General features: G+C 49.8%; 1 non-coding gene across 1 annotated transcript; it reads right to left on the bottom strand.

Moving 5' to 3' along the window:
• Positions 1-4744: 4744 nt before the first annotated feature.
• Positions 4745-4851, bottom strand: LOC128562875 (U6 spliceosomal RNA). The gene has a single exon (XR_008373574.1). It is a non-coding gene; the product is annotated as a U6 spliceosomal RNA (small nuclear RNA).
• Between the last annotated feature and the right edge of the window lie 2956 nt (positions 4852-7807).

The following is a 7807-nucleotide window of genomic DNA, read 5'->3' as shown; positions in this document are numbered from 1 at the left end:
GGCTGGTGCCAGGCTGCATTCTGTGGCCCCTGCTCCCTCCCCATCACTCAGGGAACGCCAGGTATCTACAGAAAGCCAGGCTGGGCCCCACCTCAGGGCCTTTGCACATGCTGTCACCATACCTCCAGCACTCTTCCCCAGGCTCCTCTTCCTCCTCCCTATTTCAGTTCAAACAAGGTTTCTGCTGAGTGTTCCTCCCTGAACTTGGGCTGATTCTTGCTGGTGGTGTCCTTTCTTATGTCAATCTCATTTCATTTCCGATTAAACATCACTCTGCTTAAAATAATCTGGTGTACTTGTTCACCTCCTGTTCCCCTACTGCAGTGTGAGCTCAGTTTTCTAGCCTGTGAGAGGAGGGTTTGGGTTTGGGTTTGAATTCCAGCTCTGCCTTCTTCTGGCTCTGAGTCTCTTATGCAAGTGACTTTGTTTCTCTGAGCCCCAGTTTTCTTACCTGTAAAATGGAAACAGAAACCCTTCCTCACTGGATGGCTGTGAGACTGAGGAACAATAACAGCTGTGAAGCTCACAGCAGGTGCTTAATCAAACTCACTGGCTGTTGCCTGGTATAGATTCAATGACTGTTTTCTTTCCTGATCTCACTGTGCTCCACCCTTACCCTCCACCCCCCTCTGCTGCCAAAGTTCCATCTCTGGGAAGCAGAGTAGAGGATCAGAGCCACAGCAGATTTGTTGTCTGCCATGGGGGTGGGGGGATTTTGGGTTCCCCCACCCCACTTGATTTCCAGGCAGACTGGCCTGGGCCCAGAAGTCCAAACATGGGACCAGGAGTCAGACTCCTGGCCCAGAGATGGAAGACCCTACACACTCAAGTCTGTTACGTGGGCCCTCAGACCTTATCTTCATCTGCAAGATGGTTTCACATTCCTGATCTGGGAGTCTCAGAGAGTCTCAGAATTCTAGGACGCCACAAAACACACAACATTGCATGGTTCCCATCTCTGCCTGTTGTCCGTAGGAGGTGGAGGGAGGGAGAGAGCATGCAGGTGGAGGGAGGAGGCGCCAGCTGCAGCCAGGCATCCCTGGGGTGGGAAGTCCGTGTCCTGTCCTTCCTGGTCCTGGATGTGACTAGCCGCTGGGAGAGCAAATGGCCGTGCCCAGAGTGAACAAAAGCAAAGGCGGTTTACTGAGGGAGCACTTACTACATATCCCCAATTCATCCTCGCAAACAACTGCATAAGGCCAGTGTTTATAAGTGAGGAACCTAAGGCACAGAGAGGTTATGTAGTTGCCCATGATCACACAGCGAGTCGGTGAGGAGCCGAGTCTGACCTCACGTGCCAGTTCCAGGGCAACATGCTGTGTCACTCAGCTCCATGCCTTTCAGAGAGCAAGAACTAAGTGAGGAAACCAGTGAGGCCATAGGGGTGGGTGGGAAGGATCCATGCAAGGTGGTACCCCTACCCAGGGGACAGACACACAGCCATGGCCAGGAGCAGACAGGTGGGCAAGGGAAGGCAGAGGCCTTCTTGGTAGGAGAGAGATATTAGAAGCAGCCAGGATGCACGTGGGAGCAACAGAGCAGTTGCCAGACTTCTGAGACTGTGCACCTCTGAGGTGGCGTCCCACTTGTGGGGCCTCTCCTAGGCAAAGTCTCCCCTTCCTCCTGTTGGGGGCCAAACAGCCACGCCCACCAAACCACAAACATTTCCTGAGAAAGGCAAGGCCACCTGGGGTGTGAGGCCCCTCACCCCTGCCTGGCACCTGGGTGGGAGGGTGTGGGGGGCTGGATCTGGAGAAGGTGGGGTGGGGAGGGACTAAGCGCCCCTGTGGGTGGCCAGACCCCTGGGAAGGGTTCAGAATCCATTCTGAATCATTCTGAGTTCATTCTTCAGATGATTTTGGGCTGGATTTTTTTTCAATGTTATTTTACATTGTTTAATTTCATGTCTATGAAACATCTACAAGTCGTGTGTGTGTGCGTGTGTGTGTGTAATCTTTCTCATTGCAGCATAGTCTACTGCTTATGGTAAAGTCCACTGATGTTAACGTGCACAGCTCTGTGACTTTACACATGTACATATGTGTCAGCCACAACTTAGATCAAATATAGATCTTGGCTACTCCATCTGTGGTCCTCAGACCAGCAGCCCTGGCCCTGCCAAGGAGCTTGCTAGAAATGAGGAACTGCAGTCCCCATCAGCATCCTGTGGGGCAGAATCTGCTCAACAAGACCTCAGGGGACTGGTGCACTGGGCAACGTGGGGAGTGCTGGTGTGGAATGCAGGGCGGATGCTTCTAAGCCTGAGAATAGTCACCTCGTCTGGGCACCTGGAGGCGGCTTGGACGTACTTCGGCCTCACTTGTCACCCAGACCAGGGCTTGGAAGCCCAGCACCCCACATCAGCCTGGAGAGCCTTTCCAGCGCCCCCTCAATTCCCTGACTAGAGGGAGGGACTGTCCTAAGGTCACAGAGCAGGTTGCTAGTAGGTCCATGGCCCAGACGCCCCAACCAGGCCTCTCCCCTGGGACTTTGCTACTTTGTGCCTCAACTTATGCATCTGCAAATAGGCATAAAGACCTCTGCCCAGCTTGCCCCACCGCAATGGACACACGGGAGATGCCGGGACTCTCAAGGTGTCCAGCACTTTCTCAGGCCTCACTGAAGCCACACCACAAGCCCACCAGGCAGGGCCTGCTGTTACCATGTTAACTTCAATCAATGAATATCAATATCAGCATATCCATAATAACAATATCAGCATCATGCCATGTTACAGGTGAGAAACCAAGGCTGGGAGAGTTTAAGCCACTTGCCTGAGATAGCTACAGAGTGGGGGCACCCAGAACTTGGACCCAGACGGGTCAGCCTTTAAGGCACTAATTGATTTTAACCTAAATAGCTCAGAAAATGAACTGCATAGGGTGTCCCTCTGGCAAGCTAATTTAAGAAAGAAAGCTGCTTTCTCTAATTCCATCTGTGGGGAGGGGTGGGGGTTGTGGTGAAAAAATCCAACAATAATGCAGACATGTAATTTAAACAAAAATTAAAAGCATCCAACGACTTCACAGAAAAAAGACTGATTTCCCTCCCACCCCTGGAGGCAACTGCCGTGTACCTCTTTTCAAAAGATGCTCTGTGGGGGGGGGCATGTGCCTCGTTTCCTCCCGCTTAGGTGAATGGTGCATATTTCACCTGCAGACCTGTGTGCCCTTTGCTTTCATCATGGAGAGTCCCACGTCGGCGCACAGAGGCTGCCCGGTGGGTGATGTCTCTGGTCCTCTAGTCCTCTTGCCACTTTCATGCAGCTGGCTGTTCAGCTTCTTTCTAGCTGTTTACAACCATGCGCTCTGCTGTGCCAAGTCACCCTCCCAGGGGTGGGACCACCCCACCCCAGGATGTGTGTGACATTGATGTTGGGAGTGTTGGACAGGGGCACAAGATGCCCGGCGCCTCCAGTGGCCAGGAAAGGACAGCTCTTTCAAGAAACTGAAAGTGAAACCATGGGAAAGGTGTTGGCAGCACCAGAGCCTCCTGAAATTGAGGATGTGGCGGTGTAGCTGCCTATCTAGAGATAAGGGTGGGGAGGACCTGTATGATAATCCTGGGGTGACAGTCAGTCTCCCTCACCGCCAGCAACCTTGGCTTGAGCCTTGCTTGGACCAAGGCCTGGAAGGTGGTGGAAGATTTTCCACGGGTTCCAATGGGAGTCATCAGTTATATGGCTCTGTGTGCTGGGCTACATTGTGCCAGCCTCCCCAAATTCTACAGCCATTCATTGAGTGCTGGCTGGGTGCCAACCACTGTTTCACACATGGTACAGACATTAGTTCCTCAAAAATATCCTATGCCTGGGCCATGCCATAATCCTAGCACTCTGGAGGCCGAGGCAGAAAGATCCCTGGAGCTGAGCAAGAGCAAGACTCCGTCTCTGCTACAAATAGAAAAATTAGTTGGGTGTGGCAGGTGCCTGTAGTCCCAGCTACTCAGGAGGCTGAGGCAAGAGGATCGCTTGAGCCCAGGAGTTTGAGGTTGCTGTGAGCTATAATGATGCCACAGAACTCTACCCAGAGTGAGATTGTTTTTTTTTTTTTTTAATCCTATGAAGTGGGCATTATTGTTATGCCCATTTTACAAACAAGGAGACCGAATCCAGGACTGCACAGCTAGTAAGTGGCCATCTTCACCATTAAACTCTGGATGGGGGCTTTCACAGTCACTCCATCATCTTGTGGGTGTGAGGGCCCGAATTTATGAAAAGCTCCAAGGGATGTCATACATTCCCATGAGACCCTTCACTGGACAAGAGCTGCTTTTCATTTTTTTTCGAAAGGTATACTTTATGTTTTTATTAAGTCATAAATACATAAATCATGTGTACATTAATGCATTTATGGGGTACAATGTGCTGATTTTGTATACAATTTGGAATGCTTTCATCTAACTGGTTAACAGAGCCTTCACCTCACTTACTTAATTATTGTGTTAAGACATTTATACTCGGGTGGTGCCTGTGGCTCAGTGAGTAGGGTGCTGGACCCATATACCGAGGGTGGTGGGTTTGAACCCAGCCCCGGCCAAACTGCAACAAAAAAATAGCCAGGTGTTGTGGCACCTGTAGTCCCAGCTACTCAGGAGGCTGAGGCAAGAGAATCGCCTAAGCCCAAGAGCTAGAGGTTGCTCTGAGCTGTGTCGCCATGGCACTCTACTGAGGGTGATAAAGTGAGACTCTGTCTCTAAAAAAAAAGAAAAAAGACATTTGTATTCTACACTTAATAGATTTGACAAAAATATGGAGCACTTCATGAATTTACATGTCATCCTTGCTCAGGGGCCATGCTAGTCTTCTCAGTATCGTCCCAATTTTAATATATGTGCTGCCAGAGTGAGCACAAGAGCTGCTTTTCAAAGCCCTCCCACCAGAGAGGTCTAATGCCACCCCTACGCCAAGCCCCTAACCTCTGTCACTTCAACGGAGGAGCTGTCCACAACACACCCACCAGAAGGTGCTAAACGAAAATGACAAAGCTCTAAGGTGGGGATAGGAGCTGTTGGCAGTGGAGCTGTTGGGAGTAGAGCTGGTGCAACAGCTCAGAAATCTGTTTTGTTGTTTTTGGTTTTTTTTGTGAGGCAGAAGCCATATTACTTTTATTCATGATAATGTGCATAAAATTAAAAGGAAACCCTTAAACCTCTGGAGAGAAATCTGTTTGACACAGATTTTTTTTTTGAGGCTGGACACACACGTTGGCCTATGACCCCACAGTCCCACTTCCAAGGGTATGAGGGCTGTACGGAAAGCAGCCAGCCGTGTATGTCTGTATTTTTCACAGTACATGGCTGGACACTTTGCAGACAGCCCTTCTATGCTGAAGAGAACTGCCTTTGCACACTCTAGAGACACGCTCGAGAAGGCTCACGTTGATACTATTCAGAACAGCTCCAAACTCGGAAGAGGGGACTCACTGACAACAGGTCAGATAAACAAATTGCAGTCTATTCATACAGCAAAATATTACACACCAACGAGAACAAAGGAATGTAACTGCACAGATCCGCGTGGACACACCAGTGTGGACACACACAGATGTTCAGAGGAAGAAGCCAGGCACAAAGGGGAACATGCCACCTGATTCTATTTATATGATGTTTGAGAACAGGGGAAAGGGCCAGGCGGGGTAGTTCACACCCATAACCCCAGCACTCTGGGAGGTCAAGGTAGATGAGTAGCCTGAGCTCACAGGTTTGAGGCCAGCCTGAGAAAGAGTGAGACTTTGTCTCTAAAAATAGCCAGGCGTTGTGGCTGGCACCTGTACTCCCAGCTACGTGGGAGGCTGAGGCAAGAGTTTGAGGTTTAGCCTAAGAGTTTGAGGTTGCTATGAGCTGTGATGCCATGCACTTTACTGAGGGTGACAAAGTAAGACTCTGTCTCAAAACAAAACAAAACAAAACAAAAATGGGGGAAAGAACTCTTCAGTGGCTGCTCTCCAGGGAGCTGAGGAAGGGAGGAGTGGGACTGACTCCCTGAGGGAGCTCAGCAGGGGCTGGGGGCACTGGCATTGATTCTGCCTCAGTCTCCGCAGTTACCACCTGAGCCAGTCCGCATGCCCAATTCCACTGAAGAGTTGTGCACTTTCCTACATAAGTTATACCACAATAACTTTTAAAAAAATGTTAATTGCGGCTCAGTGCCTGTGACTCAAGCGGCTAAAGCACTAGCCCCATACACCTGAGCTGGTGGGTTTGAATCCAGCCCAGGCCCACCAAACAACAATGACAGCTGCAACCAAAAAGTAGCGGGGCGTTGTCTCGGGCGCCTGTAGTCCTAGCTACTTGGGAGGCTGAGGCAGGAGAATCGTTTGAGCCCAAGAGTCGGAGGTTGCTGTGAGGTGTGATGACACGGCACTCTACCCAGGGTGACAGCTTGAGGCTCTGTTTCAAAATAAATAAATAAATAAATAAATAAATAAGGGCAGTGCCTGTGGCTAGAAGGAGTAGGGCACCAGCCCCATATAGGAGGTGGCGGGTTCAAACTCAGCCTCTGGCCAAAAACTGCAAAAAAAAAAAGTAAAAAAATAAATAAAAATGTAAATTGCAGTAAAATACCCATACCATAAACTTAGCCATTGTATGTGCCCAGTGTGGTGTTAAGCACAGCCACGTTGTGCAACTGTAACCACGGTCCTTCTCCAGAGTCTTTTTATCCTACAAGGAAGAAAACTCTATACCCATTAAGCAATTCCCTATTTCCTCCGCCCTCCAGGCCTTGACTACCACCATTCCACTTTCTGTTTCTACGAATTTGACTGTGCTAGGTCCCTCATGTGAACGAAATCCCACACGCGCTCTTTCGTGACTGGCTCACTTCACTGAGCACAGTGTCCTCAAGGTCCATCCGTTGGTGGACGTGGCAGAATTCCCTTCCTCTTTACGGTTGAATTATATCCCAACACAAGTTGTCTTAGTCTATTTGCTCTGCCTAAAACAAATTACCATAGACCAGGTGGCTTATAAATAACAGGCATTTATTTCACGCAGCTTTGAAGGATGAAAAAAGAGTGCAAGATCCAGGTGCTGGCGGATCCAGTGTCTGGGGAGGTCTGTTTCCTGGTTCACAGGCAGGCAGCATCTTGCTGCGTCCTCACATGTGGAGCGGGGGAGCGAGCTCTCCTGACTTCTTCATGAGGGCACTACTCCCAGGCATGAGGGCTCTGCCCTTATGACCTAATCACCTTTCAAAGGCTCTAATCCTAAAATAATATCACCTTGGAAGTTAGAATTTCAACTTATGAATTTGGAGAGTGGGGACACGAACATCCCAACCACTGCACCTGCAGACACCACCTCATGCTTACCCATCACCTGTTAATGGGCGTTTGGGTTGCCTCCACATTTGGGTTATTGTGAAGAGTGCTGCTGTGACTGTGGGAGTCCGAATACAAAATCATTTTGCTTTACCATTTCATGAGCAAAAATGAGACGCCAGTGGCAGGTAGGACAAAGCTCTGAGGCTGAGTTGTGCAGATAGATGAGGGTGGAAACCTAGCCAGTTACTGACCAGCTATGTGACTTGGGCCGAGCACTCTCTCTCTCTGAGCCTCCATGTCCTTGTCGGTGTGGTGTGAATGAAATCAGTGGCCTCTTGTGTGGCCTGGCACAGAAGACATGGTAAGTCAATATCAAATACTGTTATTCTTGGCACCATCATCACCCTCATGCAGCCTGTGCATTAAGCCTCAGTTTACCCAGACCCCAGAGAGGGTTTGAGCTTCCCAGGGCCGTCATCCTCCTCCCAGAGTGGGCAGCAGCCACCAGGATCCCTTGAGGAGTTCCCAAATGATCCTAAAAT

Source organism: Nycticebus coucang, chromosome 12 (genome assembly GCF_027406575.1).
Source record: "Nycticebus coucang isolate mNycCou1 chromosome 12, mNycCou1.pri, whole genome shotgun sequence".
Lineage (NCBI taxonomy): Eukaryota > Metazoa > Chordata > Mammalia > Primates > Lorisidae > Nycticebus > Nycticebus coucang.
Note: the sequence above shows the minus strand (reverse complement) of the source record. Positions and strands in the feature narration are given on the sequence as shown.